The sequence below is a fragment of the Cheilinus undulatus genome, linkage group 2 (genome assembly GCF_018320785.1).
Source record: "Cheilinus undulatus linkage group 2, ASM1832078v1, whole genome shotgun sequence".
Lineage (NCBI taxonomy): Eukaryota > Metazoa > Chordata > Actinopteri > Labriformes > Labridae > Cheilinus > Cheilinus undulatus.
In genome coordinates, this window is record NC_054866.1 from 8,680,807 (window position 1) to 8,696,714 (window position 15,908).

A 15,908-nucleotide genomic window follows, 5' to 3' on the forward strand; every position below is an offset into this window, starting at 1 on the left:
TGTTGTTGTCTCTGTGTCGTCCAAACCCTCATTGGGGTCAAGAGGCTCCTCAGGGTATTTATAGAGTTCAGGCCGACTTTTTTTCAAAGGATCCTTGTGAATCATGTAAAAGTACCTAGCCACTTCCTCTCCCCCCTGTCTGAAGGGAATGTGCTTATATCAGTAAAACCTACATTTGCTGTGGTTTGAGTGTACTCCTTTGAACCCGCCTCAATGATAAACATTTCCCATATTACCATGACCTAAGGACTTTCATAGTAAACTTATTGGGAATACCAATGAGAGGAAAAACATGATCATTTTTAAAGGTTCATTTCTCATTGCCAGATTCAAAAGGTATGAGGCTTGATGCCATAAATGATTTACTTTAATCAGACTATCATGCCACCACCTATTATTTATAGATCTCACAGACGTATTCAATTAGCTGCAGGGACGGGGGTAAAGAGTCTTCTCTGAAAGAGGGAATTTTGGGAAGTAATTCATGCTGCTGGTCCCATGATAGTCACCGTGTATCTTCTTTTAGGTTAAGTGACTAACAAGAATAAGGAAATTGAGGATAAAAACAAATCATTTAAGTGTGGGATTTTGGATTTAGCTGGAACTTTTTACCAGTATCCAGCAGGAGGAGGGTAGGTGGGGTCGGGCTTTCTTTCCAGAAAGTGGACCTTTCTGCAGTGTGATATTTCAACAAATTTCTCAGAAACACTTAATAATAACCACTCACTATTAAGCAATAGCATTCGTCGTCTGCAGCCTTTTCCAAAATAAAGTATGGTGCAGCCAAAAATGAAACTTGAAAATCTTCTGCGGCCTTCATATACAAAGAATTATCCCCTAGTGTTTGTTATGTTTTGAGCTGGCATCTGCAAAGTCACCTATGTATATTTTCTTTACTAATATTCATCTCTTTAAACATATTCTCTGACCTTAGAAGCCTAGAAACCCTAATGTCTCCACAGGCACTGATAATTTCTCATAATGGAGATGTGCCAGTGTAGAATATTTAAAGGAATGTCACCAGTTAATCCAACACCATGACACCAGTTCTGTACCTCCCACAAAATAAATTATTACATGTTGACATTAAAGTTATATCTTGCTATGTCTAATTGATTTTGGAACTTTTAAGGTTTATGGTTTTTGTTTATAGCAAATGACCTCTTGTGGCACAGCTACAGCACCTCAGACCCTGGCCCACACTTGGGAATGCACTGCATTGGTAAATACTAAACTCATCATTTATAAAGCATTATTAACCACCAGATTTGTAGTCTACCTGATTTATAAACACAATTGCAAGTATTTTATTGACACATTAGTAAAGCGATAGTAGCCTAAAGGAGTTTCACCCCTACCCCTTACCACTCTGTTTCAAGGGGCGAGGGGAAGGGGTAGATGAAGGGGAAGAAATGGGACATGCCCAAACTGTCTGCTCTCATCTGCAACCATAAGGGTGATATTTTGTGAAAGCCTGATTCACAGAAAGATTGCATTGCTTTTGCACCTGCTAAAATTTTGCAAATGAGTCAAAAAGACAACACCCAACTCACAAAACACACACACACACACACGGTTTAATAGACCTCTTACAGAGAAGACGCCATCATCTAAACAAGTGTGAGTGGGAGTGGATTACAGGAGCATGATTATGAAAAAAGTCCCATGCAGGGCCTTACGTATAAAGTGTTGCTGCACTGACATTGTGTCAAACATGTGAGTTTTTAACACTAACATTAATAGAAGGAGAATCACAAAAGTGGTAACCTGGCACGCCAGATGGATGTGTTTCACACATCCATCTGGTAAACCTCTCATAGACAACGTTTGGGAAAGGGCTGAGCCTTTGAAAGGAACTCGGAGGGTGATTGGATGAACGTTCTGTCACATCTTTACGGGCCAATCAGAGCAACAAAACATGTGACGTAGCAGCGACCGAGCCGTACCCCCTACCAAGGACTAAACTCTATACAGAGCATAATGTGAACCATGGTGACTGTAGACATGTCAGTACACAACTTTTGTCATTTTTAATGCGAGGTGCGAGGCTTTGTCTGATCTGAGGTCGCCAAAATTAGATTTGCAAATATTGACTAAAACCATGATAAAGCAGTTATTCAGTAGAATATACTGGTACAAATGTCTTTTGATAAGGAAAGCATGCACAGGCCTTTTTTTTTTAAAGTTTTTTTATCAGTGAAACAATAAAAATCTACATTGATTTTTGGCAGAAATGTGTCACTTGTTCTTCTCTCTATGGTCCTGGGGGGTCGCCGCTTTTCTTAGGTGCATGCAGGGGGGCTCCAAGGAAAAATGGTTGGGAAACACTGATTTAGACCTTGTGCTCACACAGCAAGTTATTTCACAGCAGCACCTTCTGTGCAAGATAAGTACTTTTGTTTGATGTAGTTAAGTAGATTAGTTTAGAATTATTTGTTGTCATCTAGGGGGATGCAACAACAAGAAAATTCTTAAATTCTCACTTTCTTTCAGACCCTCTGGCCCACCCTGGCTACAGACTTCATTCTTAAAAACATGTCTGTTTGACTCTTTTGGCAGGGTGGGCCTCCTCTCATTCTGACAGACAGGATGTTTTTTTATTAAAGCATTTTGTCTGGTCATCAGCTGTCCATATTCCAGTGTTTCTGTACAATTGATGATGATTCAGAGTCACCAGAGTTACAAAAAGCAGGAATGGGAAAACGGATGTAAATAATTTCTCACAGTTCTCAGTTACACGGAGCTGCAGGTTGTTTAATCCCATTACTGCTGTAGCACCATTTCTTAGAAAGGCACACTTATTATGAAACAAGACCACAAAATAAACATCAGAGGAGGGGAGAGTTGATCTAAGAATACCTTAGAGACCATCACGTAGACTGCTGGTCAGCAAGAATGCTAGTCTTGCATTTAGACTGGAGTATCTCAACAACCAGACTCATTTATTTCAATCTTTGGCGTCCTGAGGATTATTCCAGTGAAATTTGGTTGTGCAAAGTTTCACTTGCAAGGACTTCACCATCAATGGGATGCAATTTGATAACTACCTATGAATGATATTCAGTGAGGAGCCTGAATTAGTCATTAATGTTGGCTGACATTGATTTGCTTCTCAAGATATAATTTATGATTTATGATTCAAGCTGTGGTCCTGCCCCTTGAAACTATTAGCATTCCTTTCCTTTAGCATCTGTATTATTCATGTCTTTTGGTGAAAATAACCCCATGTTTGGATGATTAGCTAACTTGGCCAATTGACCAATAACCAATTTCTCACCAAACTGATGACATACATAAAAACAAGGTCATACTTTGTGCAATTTGTTGACAACAGACATTAATCCTGCCAGTCGCTAATCTGACACCTGCTAAACATCAGCTAATGTTTACAACCACACTCATAGTTTTAGCATCCTAACTTCAGTGTTCAGTACAAAGCACGGCTGTTTCTATTCTAGTCTTATAGAGCTGCTCGTGTGGCTGTAGACTCAGACGGGAGGTTAAAAGGTTGATTTCATGACAGCAGAAGATGGACAGAGGAGCTTCGGCAACCTGGCAGATTTTAAACAAACAAAAACAAACATGCTGAAATAAGTATCACCCTGGAGTCACTGGAGTCACATAAATGCATGCTTCATATTACCTCTGCTGCCTCATTGTTAGCATGAGACGACAAACCTATATTATTATAAACTCCAGTCATAACAACAGCATTATTGTAATTTCTGGATGAAATGACCCAAGACCTCTACATTTGGAGAGGTAAATAAATGTACACACTCGTTTGTTTTAAAAACACTCTAGTAGAGTTGTGTTTTTTCCCCGACATTTTTATTTATCTTGACATGTTTCAACAGCTGAATTTCAGCAGTTCCCCTCATAGTGGCACAGTAGTACTACAAGCAAGACAAGACAACCAAACCTGTGCTGACTTTACACAGGTTTGACCATCCTGTCAAATGATGTTATCATGTTAATAACAGATTTTATTGAACAGATAAATAAATAAATAAATAGAAATGACCACAGAAGGACTTAAAGCACGAGGGTGCCCTTCGAGTTTCGGGGCAACGATAAAACTGCCCTTGTAAAAGTACCCACTGGGATGTCACTTTAGATGACAAAATTCCCACCAGTGTGTCCTTCCAATGGCAAAATACCCACTAGGGTGGCCTTCCCACTAGGGTGCCTACTTATTTTACTTGTACAAAAGTTATAAATATCTGTTCTGTGTTTGACTGATGGCTGTATTGATGCTACAGTTAACATAAAAAATTACCCAGATTATAAAAATAAAGATACACATTTGACGTAACTCTAGCTGGGTTTCCATTACAGTTTTTTGCAAAACAAAAGTGGTATTTCTTAAATTTTTACTAAGTACAACTGAGCTTTGAATGTGTTTCCATTGAGGGGAGTTTTGAGCTTAAGCCTCGCAATTCTCATAAAATATCATCTTGCAAGCCTCGGCTTCAAGGAAGATGGATGCTCAAAGCCTGTTGTGTGTTGGTACGTTATGGTTACAGCTGCAGCAGTTACCTTGATCATTTTGAACAAAAGACGAAGACAACGGATGATAGTTCAAAGTCAGTATGTATGGCAAAAGCCACGTATAAGGGTGAAGGTATGAGGGCATCATGTTAATAAATGTCTCAGTTTCCTTTTCTGTCCATGTGTACAGCGCCATGTTTTCTTAGAGTGACTGGTTACGTGACACCATAACTCCCGTCCTGTGACTTGTAAATGCTAAAAAAGTGTTTCCATTGCACTTTTGTGATATATCGAGACATCTGAAAAACTTCGTCATGAGAGAGTAAAAACTTTTTAGGGATATTTGAGAGCTTTTTCAAAATTCAGGTGTTTCCATTACCAGGTTTAGATGTTACGCATTTCTAAGGGTAAAGGAAATGTAACTAATGCAAGCCCTAACAAATCCAATATGATAAACTGAAGTAACATTATTCTTCATTAATACAAGCCTTTTAAATCAAATTTTTGATCATCAAACATACATATTTTCTAGGAAGTGGCTGAATGCTAATCTTATAGGTGGGATCTGATAGCTAATGGATTATCAAACAGGTTTTTTTAATGAAATTTAGCCTAATCTCTTCCTGGAATTTCACTATCTATTGTCTTTTTAGTTGGTTTTCAATCAAGGAGCATTTAAATGAAAACAGCAGTCAAAGTCTTGACATTCACAGACAAACAACCTGGAATTTACCAGTACGACATGATAACAGTGTTTGAGTTTGCCACAGCTGCCCTGGATCCGGTTAATTGCTGACTTTGCAACAATTAGGAGTTTTCATGTTTAGAGTCATTACCTTTGAACCTCTAAATATCTTGAAATAAAAATGTTTTCACCAACATGTTGAACACCATGTGTTGAGCAGCTGCTGAGTGAAGAGAGTTTCATACACTTAACCATAGAAACTTCCAGATTATACAGTAAACAACATGACTCATCATAATTAGGGTTTATGGTGTGGCAGTGATTTATGTTTCTCTCTAATCAATACCAAACAAGATTTATCACTGAAAAAAGATATCTGTTTACAGTGAGTAATGATTATCAGGGGCTACTTGTGAAAATTAGAGACTACACAATCAGTGTCACGCTCATCTGCATCTCATTAGAGACATGATGTGTGACAAACATTTGTTCCAAGGGCTTGAGCGTCCTGTGTAGACAAATATTTTTGGAGGAGCATCATGGTTACACGACGGTCAGCAGAGTGCTGCTGACTCACAGTAGGGGAAGTTAAAAAATAAGGGGATTTTTTTCTGTTATTTTAAAATGTCACAGACAAACACATACACACACTTTTTCTTTCCCACAGGTTGGTTTTAAATTGAGAAACAGTTCTGAGCTCTGAGAATCATCTTGTATGTCCTGATTCTGAGAAAAGGTCAACTATAAAGGGCAGACTGACAAATTCCCTTAATGCTCATTAGTGTAAAGCTGGATAAACAATCTAACTGTTGCCATGAAAACAATCAACTAGAAAAGCACTCAGAGAGCACAGACCCCCACCATGAGCCCTATCTCCCAATGGTAAAGAATCCTTCAAAAAATTCCTGGCTCCAGATGGCAATCCGGATCACTCCCAAAATCTAATCAGTTTTTCCTTATGCCATTTCTGACATTTCCTGAAAATTTCATCAAAATTCATCCATGACTTCTTGAGTTATGTTGCTAACAAACAAACTATCTAACTAACAAACCCTGCCGATCACATAACCTCCTTGGCAAAGGTAACAAATGTGTTGCCTACTGGTAATGTCACAGGAAAACTACTCTGCTCTCCATGCCATGTACATTATAGGATTAGATCACCTTTAGGACTTGCTGAATATTCATGGGCCACTATCAGAGCAATCTGGACTTCCATAAAACCAGTGCCACGGATTGATCACCTCCATGCCACGCCTCATTGCTGCAGTAAATCATGCAAAGGGAGCTCCAACCAAGTGTTGAGTGCAAATAAATAAACATACTTTTTCAGAAGGCTGACATTTCTGTATCTAAAACCCTAATTTCAGTCTTATGTAATATTCTCATTCAGCGATACTGAATTTTGGGGGTGGGGTTAGCTGTGAGCCATCATTATCTAAATTAAAAGAAAAAAGACTTTAATTTTTCACTCTTTGTAGTAAATCTATAAAGATGAGGTTCACTTTTGTAATTGAACCACTGACTACTTTTTCCATAGTATTCTGATTTATTGAGATGCATCTGCATCTGCATGTATATAATGTTAAAAACTGCTGTCATGGCAATGAAGAAGTTCAGTCAGGTTTTAGACAGATGTCGTTGACACATTAAAAGTGTAATTTAGTCACAAACATACACAACTCCATCGGAAGTAACCAAAAAGGGTTTGATGTGAAATGCTGAGCAGTTGCATTTGGTGAGCAAACATTTACTTTCAGACCACAGCCACTGCTGCTCTGAATGGTCAGACCCACTCAGCAACATTTAGACTTGAGATAGAAATGCCAGAAAGGGGGTGCAGGTGGCAGAATGGATAAGGCACGCGCCCCATGTACGCGGGCGGCCCGGGTCCGAATCCGGCCTGAGGCCATCCACCGCATGTCTCTCCCCACTCTCCTCCCTGTTTCCGACTCTATCCACTGCCCTCTCCTCTATCAAATAAAGGCACAAAATGCCCAAAATAAACCTTTAAAAAAAAAAGAAATACCAGAAAGATACCACAAGATGGCAGCAGAGACTCTAGCAGGACTTTGACCTCTATACTGGTGCTTTGGGTTCCTGGTAAGTCTCTTATCTCTACCCTAGAGGTGGAAAAAACAAACATAAAGAAGGGTGTACATTATATCACAATGTCAGCAGCACATGACTCAAAATGGATGTAATAAGGACTTTTTACAAATGTAAACATATTCTACATCTTTCCTGGCATGTGGGGTTCATTACCTCTGGGGCAGAGTACTGATTCCATTCAAAACTGTTTAAAAAGCCTCTGTGGATTTAACAGAGGTGGTTCTAGTCATATGTAGGCCTCAGATAAAGACCATTATGAAGTCCTTCTCCACACTGTAAAAAAGTAAAAAACACACAAGTAGCATTTCTTTTCAGTTTACAAAGCCACAGAGATAGATTTCTACAGGATATCTAAATGTGAACAAGCAGTTGCTTATCACCTTAAGGGCTTACAGCAGGGGTGTCCAAACTGTGGTCTTGGGGCCAAGTGTGGCCTACAATTTTGATCGGCCCGTAGCAAATTTTCAAAATAAAATGAAAAATGGCCCAGATTTAAACATGAAGCTTGTGCTTGACTATTCTGTACTTCATAGTTTCAGCACAAGGCGGTGCTATCATGCTAATTTTCTAAACAAAAATCTCAGCAGGAAGAATTAATTGATCTGTTTTTTTTGAAAGGAGCAGTACTTTCAGGTGCAGCGGAGTCGTGATGTAAGCAAGCAGCAACAAGAGACCGATAAGATTATGGCCGAAGAGCTTAGCAGGGAAGCTGCTAAAGCTCCAGTTTTATCAGAACTTGACAACATTTCTTTGTTAAAAGAAGAACAAAAACAACAAAAGTTGTGTACTGACATGTCTACTGTCGCCATGGTTTGCGTTATCGGTCTTTGTCAGGTGACGTCACACCCACAAAGGCCCCGGTGCATTTTGGGTCATTCCATCATTTTTGTGGGTAAAAACAGTGCAGACTAGACATACCTTAGCTTGGAGCTTTCCTTCTTGTTTGAAAAATGGGTCACCAGTGTTGTGTGAAAGGCTACACCAGTAATTGAGTGGTCGAAAATTCAACTGTCGGATACAATTTTTCAGTTTTCCCCCCCTGGAACAGGGGTTAGGGTTTATGGGCAGCAGGCAGAGGACGTAACAGAGCCACCAGTTTGCTTGGGTTGCTGCTGTGAGACGTAAGGACATCCCTTTCAACAACAACATATCTTCTTTAGTGCAAGTTTGCTCTCGGCATTTTCACAAAGGTAAATGAACGTTTTTGTTTGTTTAAATTATGACCATAATAATCCATGGGCTGGTTGTCTGACCTGTAAGGTTCACTAGAGCTGATGTTGTATTTTACTGTTGTTGTTTGTTACACAGGTAAACAACACAGAGGGAGGGCAGCACACCTTGATTGATTAAGTCTTGTTAAATCTGATTAAATTTTATTTGCTTAACACAATTTTATATGAAGGTAGTTAAGAATGCTCATCACATTCACATAAGCCTTTTAACGTTATTTTTATTTCACTCCCTTGACTACCACTACTACTTTACTAACTAGACTAATGACAGTTTAAAAGAACTTGTTATATATTTCAAAGGGAAATCATGTACTTTCTACTGCACATTAAAATGTACTCAAATTCTAATGTTATTGCAGGTCAACCTGCATATGAGACGATGGAGACTGACCCAGACTGGGCTCCTGCATCCCTGCATCTGGGCCACATTGACGTCAGACCCATAAACACTGCATGCTCTGCCAGAAAAGGTTAACAGGCAACAGCTGAGAAACTTCAAAACACCACAAGCGGTTCGGTGTGGTGAGATGCTGGTGAGCAAGACAATGCTGAGGGGACACAGGAGTCTGCAGAATGTGGTCAGTACAGACTGATGAGGGGACACAGGAGGCTGCAGAATGTGGTCAGTATAGACTGATGAGGGGACACAGGAGTCTGCAGAATGTGGTCAGTATAGACTAATGAGGGGACACAGGAGTCTACAGAATGTGGTCAGTATAGACTGATGAGGGGAAACAGGAGGCTGCAGAATGTGGTCAGCTACAGACTGATGAGGGGACACAGGAGTCTGCAGAATGTGGTCAGCTACAGACTGATGAGGGGACACAGGAGTCTGCAGAATGTGGTCAGCTACAGACTGATGAGGGGACACAGGAGTCTGCAGAATGTGGTCAGTATAGACTGATGAGGGGAAACAGGAGGCTGCAGAATGTGGTCAGCTACAGACTGATGAGGGGACACAGGAGTCTGCAGAATGTGGTCAGCTACAGACTGATGAGGGGACACAGGAGTCTGCAGAATGTGGTCAGCTACAGACTGATGAGGGGACACAGGAGTCTGCAGAATGTGGTCAGTATAGACTGATGAGGGGACACAGGAGTCTGCAGAATGTGGTCAGTATAGACTGATGAGGGGACACAGGAGTCTACAGAATGTGGTAAGTATAGACTGATGAGGGGACACAGGAGTCTGCAGAATGTGGTCAGCTACAGACTGATGAGGGGACTCAGGAGGCTGCAGAATGTGGTCAGTATAGACTGATGAGGGTACACAGGAGTCTACAGAATGTGGTCAGTATAGACTGATGAGGGGACACAGGAGTCTACAGAATGTGGTCAGTATAGACTGATGAGGGTACACAGGAGTCTACAGAATGTGGTCAGTATAGACTGATGAGGGGACACAGGAGTCTACAGAATGTGGTCAGTATAGACTGATGAGGGGACACAGGAGTCTGCAGAATGTGGTCAGCTACAGACTGATGAGGGGACACAGGAGTCTGCAGAATGTGGTCAGCTACAGACTGATGAGGGGACACAGGAGTCTGCAGAATGTGGTCAGCTACAGACTGATGAGGGGACACAGGAGTCTACAGAATGTGGTCAGTATAGACTGATGAGGGGACACAGGAGTCTGCAGAATGTGGTCAGTATAGACTGATGAGGGGACACAGGAGTCTGCAGAATGTGGTCAGCTACAGACTGATGAGGGTACACAGGAGTCTACAGAATGTGGTCAGTATAGACTGATGAGGGGACACAGGAGTCTACAGAATGTGGTCAGTATAGACTGATGAGGGTACACAGGAGTCTGCAGAATGTGGTCAGTATAGACTGATGAGGGGACACAGGAGTCTGCAGAATGTGGTCAGCTACAGACTGATGAGGGGACACAGGAGTCTACAGAATGTGGTCAGTATAGACTGATGAGGGGACACAGGAGTCTGCAGAATGTGGTCAGTATAGACTGATGAGGGGACACAGGAGTCTGCAGAATGTGGTCAGCTACAGACTGATGAGGGTACACAGGAGTCTACAGAATGTGGTCAGTATAGACTGATGAGGGGACACAGGAGTCTACAGAATGTGGTCAGTATAGACTGATGAGGGTACACAGGAGTCTGCAGAATGTGGTCAGTATAGACTGATGAGGGGACACAGGAGTCTGCAGAATGTGGTCAGCTACAGACTGATGAGGGGACACAGGAGTCTGCAGAATGTGGTCAGCTACAGACTGATGAGGGGACACAGGAGTCTACAGAATGTGGTCAGTATAGACTGATGAGGGGACACAGGAGTCTGCAGAATGTGGTCAGCTACAGACTGATGAGGGTACACAGGAGTCTACAGAATGTGGTCAGTATAGACTGATGAGGGGACACAGGAGTCTGCAGAATGTGGTCAGCTACAGACTGATGAGGGGACACAGGAGTCTGCAGAATGTGGTCAGCTACAGACTGATGAGGGGACACAGGAGTCTACAGAATGTGGTCAGTATAGACTGATGAGGGGACACAGGAGGCTGCAGAATGTGGTCAGTATAGACTGATGAGGGGACTCAGGAGTCTGCAGAGGAAAGTTGCCAGCTAAACTCTGGGGATTAGTTACCCTTTAAGGCAGAGTAATAAAGAGGTGATGTTCAGTACAGTTGTTTGAATGGTTAAATAAATTGTTACGTTGTAAGGTACAATTTAATGCGGTACTCATGGATTTTGTATATTTTGTAGTGCAAAACTGTATTTGACGATGTTTTAACAATAAACTGTACAATTTCACTTTCCAAAAAGGTTGTGATCTTGACATTTTCCTTTTTTTTAATGAACAAACAGTATGTAAACCAATATATATTCAACCAATACATAATAATGTTGTTAGTAAATAAATGAGTAGTTAGTAAATAGTATAGTTACAAGTATAGTTTATAGTTGTGTGTGTGTGTGTATATATATATATATATATATATATATATATAATTTCACCTTGTGGGACTAATAAACGAATATCTTTTCTTCTATATTTAATTATATATATATATATATATATATATATATAGTGCTTAACAAATATATTAGACCACCCTAACCCTAACCAAAGTAAGGTTTATGCCACAGCTGCCCTAAATTAACAGCACTGGTAATTACCAAAATCATTTTTTATGTTTCTGCAATGGTTAATACACCAATATGTAGAAGCTCTTTAACCCAAATGATATTTTTAATGCTAAAATAACATATTTACAAAAAAACTGAAAAAATAGTGAAGCACATTTAAATTTCTTTATTAATATGTCAAATTATAGTTATTTACTTGCATTCCTGAACAGAAAAAAATGAGTTTTAGTGGTTGAATGTTATGCTTGATTCATTTCTGACTTCTCAGAGAAGCCCAGTGAGCCGGCTCAGATTTGGGTGAATTCAGTTTGGAATTCCTCATTCCTGTTGAATGATCCTGATCACTTAAAAGAGCTGGAATTCCCATCACTACTTTCTTGTCTATTTTGACTGATAACTGCTTGTGGTGCAAGGAAAAAATAGACAAGACCTCAAATATCAAAATTCTCCATATGTGAGACGTATCAGTGTTTGAGATGCAGCCCTCATTGAAGGCTGCCAGTCTGAAACAGCTGGTTACTGCATAGGAACAGAGGAGCGCTCTGGCCAAGGCATGTCCCACTACCAGTGTGAACCAAAACATGGCGGCCTCCTGGTGAGTTTATAAGCGTAAATTTGCTCAAAATGCAGATAGCTAGCGAGTTTTTTTAGTTCATTATAAATATGAGAGATACAAATATCTGTCAAATTAGTTTAATTTGTCTGATCATGTGGGGTTCCTTTTAAAGGACTTTTGACACCACCTTAAAAAACATTACTCTATTTAGTTAGGAGGTCGCTGAAATTATTATTTAACCAAATAATCCCTCTTTAATGTGGGAATTTTATTAATATTACTATCCATGACTCAGGTTGTCAACTCTTCTGTTCACTAAATCTCAGATTTTGTATTAAGAATGAATGATAAATGAAAATTAAAAGAATTACACTGATGCATTTACACAGTCAACATCATGCTTAAAACATTGTTGTTAAAGACATATATTTATCTTTGTCAAGTCGTTAGTACCAAAAACGGAGCAAAAGGTACTGAGCATTACAGAAAATATCTGTAACTTTCAGCTTATAATAACTTTAGCAAGATGTTTGGTTTAACAAAAATGAAAGTATTTATTACAGCGATATTTCTTTCTTTCAGAACAACAGCTGTTGTCGCTTAATCCCTTTAGTAAGCCCTTGGAAGAATCGTGTTTTATTGTTACTGAACTGGAAGTTCCCCCCACATTCGTAGCTAAAGTAGACCCCCGAGAAATAAGGTGGATATCCTTTCCTGTCAGTGTCAGGGTCAGCAAATGTATAATTTACATCTGTACGCATTTTGCAGGAACCATGCACGGTGTGCTTCAGATTTAATTTTTTAACTCTATAACTACATGAATCCTTGGCAGTTGCTTGGCTGTTCGTAACTTTTTAACATATTTGGACTAGGGTGACTCGAGATTTTAAAAATTGTTCAAGGGTGCCTCAACAAACAAAAAATTTGAAAACATTAATTTTATCTGTATTTTTCATATTTTCATAAAGTTCCTTTAACTCACTGCTCCCCGTCCTTAAAGCTTCCATGATGAATACTGGCTCTCATGATGTAAAGTACTGTTGGCATATCGTGAGTGTGACAGTGTATGTTTAGGGCAAAGCAGTGTTTCGACTGGTTTAATCACCAGTGTGGTCTCTCTCGGCTTGTAACCTTGCAGCTCCAAACTCTACATTCACTCATCACTCCGGCTTAAAATGACTTCATTACCTCGTCTGTACCCAGACCATAAAACCAGAACGGCACAGCTCTTCAAGTCTGTCTACAACAGAGTGCAGCGTACTGTGGAAAACTTAGGTCACACTGCCCTGCGCAGGAATGCCATCGGTCCCGTAAAGCTCCGAAATGACCAATCAACCGTAATTGTAGCCTTAATTTCCCGCGGCACCACCCTTGCCAATGTACGTGGCCTGGCTGGCAGCCATTTTTAGTTTTGGAAGGCCTTAAACCCACCCCTGCAATTTCAGCTCCCTCGCAGTAAACTCTTTCATTGGAAGCTCTTACATGCATGTGCTGCTAAAACGGGGTAAGAATGGCCTTTGATGGTGTTATTTCAGGAGGACTTGCAGAATGCGTGGGACTGACTGTGCCACCCAGCTTATTGTGTTGCATCAGGCTGCAGGGAGTTGTCCAGGTTTTTCTGCATGATCTCTGCTGAGGAAATCATTTCTTATATGTTTTTGATGGCAGAATTTCATACGTACTTATTGACAAAACATATAGGTGCATCTCAATAAGTTTGAATATAATCAAAAAGCTGATTTATTTCAGTAATTCTATTCCAAAGTGAAACTCATATATTATATAGATTCATTACATGCAGATTATTTCAAGTATTTATTTCATTTATTTTTGATGATTATGGCTTATAGTTAATAAAAACCCAAAATTCAGTATCTCAGAAAATCAAAATATTGTGAAAAGTTCAATATTGGAAACTCATAGTGTCACACTCTAATCAGCTAATGAACTCCAAACACCTGCAAATGTTTCCTGAGCCTTTAAATGGTCTCTCAGTCTGGGTCAGTAGGCTACACAATCATGGAGAAGACTGCTGACTGGACAGATGTCCAGAGGTCGATCAGTGGCACCCTGCACAAGGAGGGTAGACCACAAAAGGTCATTGCTAAAGAAGCTGGTTGTTCACAGAGTGCTATATCCAAGCATGGAAAGCTGAATGGAAGGAAAAAAAGGTGCACAAGCAACAGGGATAACAGCAGCCTTGAGAGGATTGTGAAACGAAGCCAATTCAAAAATTTGGGGGAACTTCACAAGAAGTGGACAAGCTGGAGTCAGAGCATCAAGAGTCACCACGCAGAGACGGATCCAGGATATGGGCTACAATTATCACATTCCTTTTTTCAGGCCAGAGACAACTTCAGAGGTGTCTTACCTGGGCCAAGGACAAAAAGAACTGGACTGTTCAATGTTCCAAAGTCCTCTTTTCAGATGAAAGTACATTTTGCATTTCATTTGGAAGTCAAGATCCCAGAGTGTGGAGGAAGAGTGGAGAGGCACAGAATCCACGTTGCTTGAAGTCCAGTGTGAAGTTTCCACAATCAGTGATGATTTGGGCTGCCATGGCATCTGCTGGTGTTGGTCCGCTGTGTTTTACCAGGTCAAAGGTCAGCACAGCTGCCTACCAGGAAGTTTGAGAGCACCTCATGCATCCCTCTGCATGATTTCATTTTCCAGTCAGACTTGGCACCTGCCCACACTGCCAAAGTTCCAAAACCTGGTTTAAGGACCATGGCATCCCTGTGCTTGATTGGCCAGCAAACTCACCTGATCTGAACCCAATAGAGAATCTTTAGGCTGTGTGAAGATGAAGATGCCAGACACCAGACCCCACAACACAGCTGAAGGCCACTGACAGAGCAACCTGAGCTTTCACAACACCTCGGCAGTGCCACAGACTGATTGCTCCATGACGTGCCTCATTGCTGCAAAAGGAGCCCCAACCAAGGACTGAGTGCTGTACATGTTCATACTTTTCAGTAGTCCACTATTTCTATGTTTAAAATGTTTTTAATTGGTTTTAAGTCATCCTTTAATTGTCTGAGATGCTGAACTTTGTGTTTTCATTGGCTGTAGGCCATAACCATCAAAATGAATAGAAATAAACACTTGAAATATATCAGTCTGTGTTTAATGAATCTATATGTGAGTTTCACTTTTTGAAATGAATTACTGAAAGAAAGAAATAAACTTTTTGATGATATCCTAAATTATTGAGATGCACCTGTATGATGCCTTCAAATGGGGTTGTGTCAGCCACGTTTAAAATCAGAAACCATACAAATGCTCCCCTCTGATGATGTTTGTAATATCATAAGTCAAACTTTTCTTCAAGCTTTGAGTTCGCAGGTTGGGGTATGTTTGATGACATTTCCAGAAATGCATATGGACTTCAGTTTAAGTACTCTATGAGACCTTAAAGGGGACTTCTTCATCACCTGTGTCGTCTTGTCTCTTTTTTATTTGCGTGGCAGCTGAACACAAAGAAATTATAAAGATGTATTTCTGTCTAGAAATCCAGGTTCAGAATGCATGATCTTTCAACAGACAGTAAACTGCACTCTTAATTTTCAGAGTAAGTTCTTAATTTTTTTCTTCATTTATTTACTTTTGTCGAAATTATTATGGTTGATTTTAGTCCTAATTTTACATTTAACAATCCCAATATCCAAAGCCAACTGCTGCTTAAGTTATCCTTTCACATCATCATTGGTGCAAACATGTCAT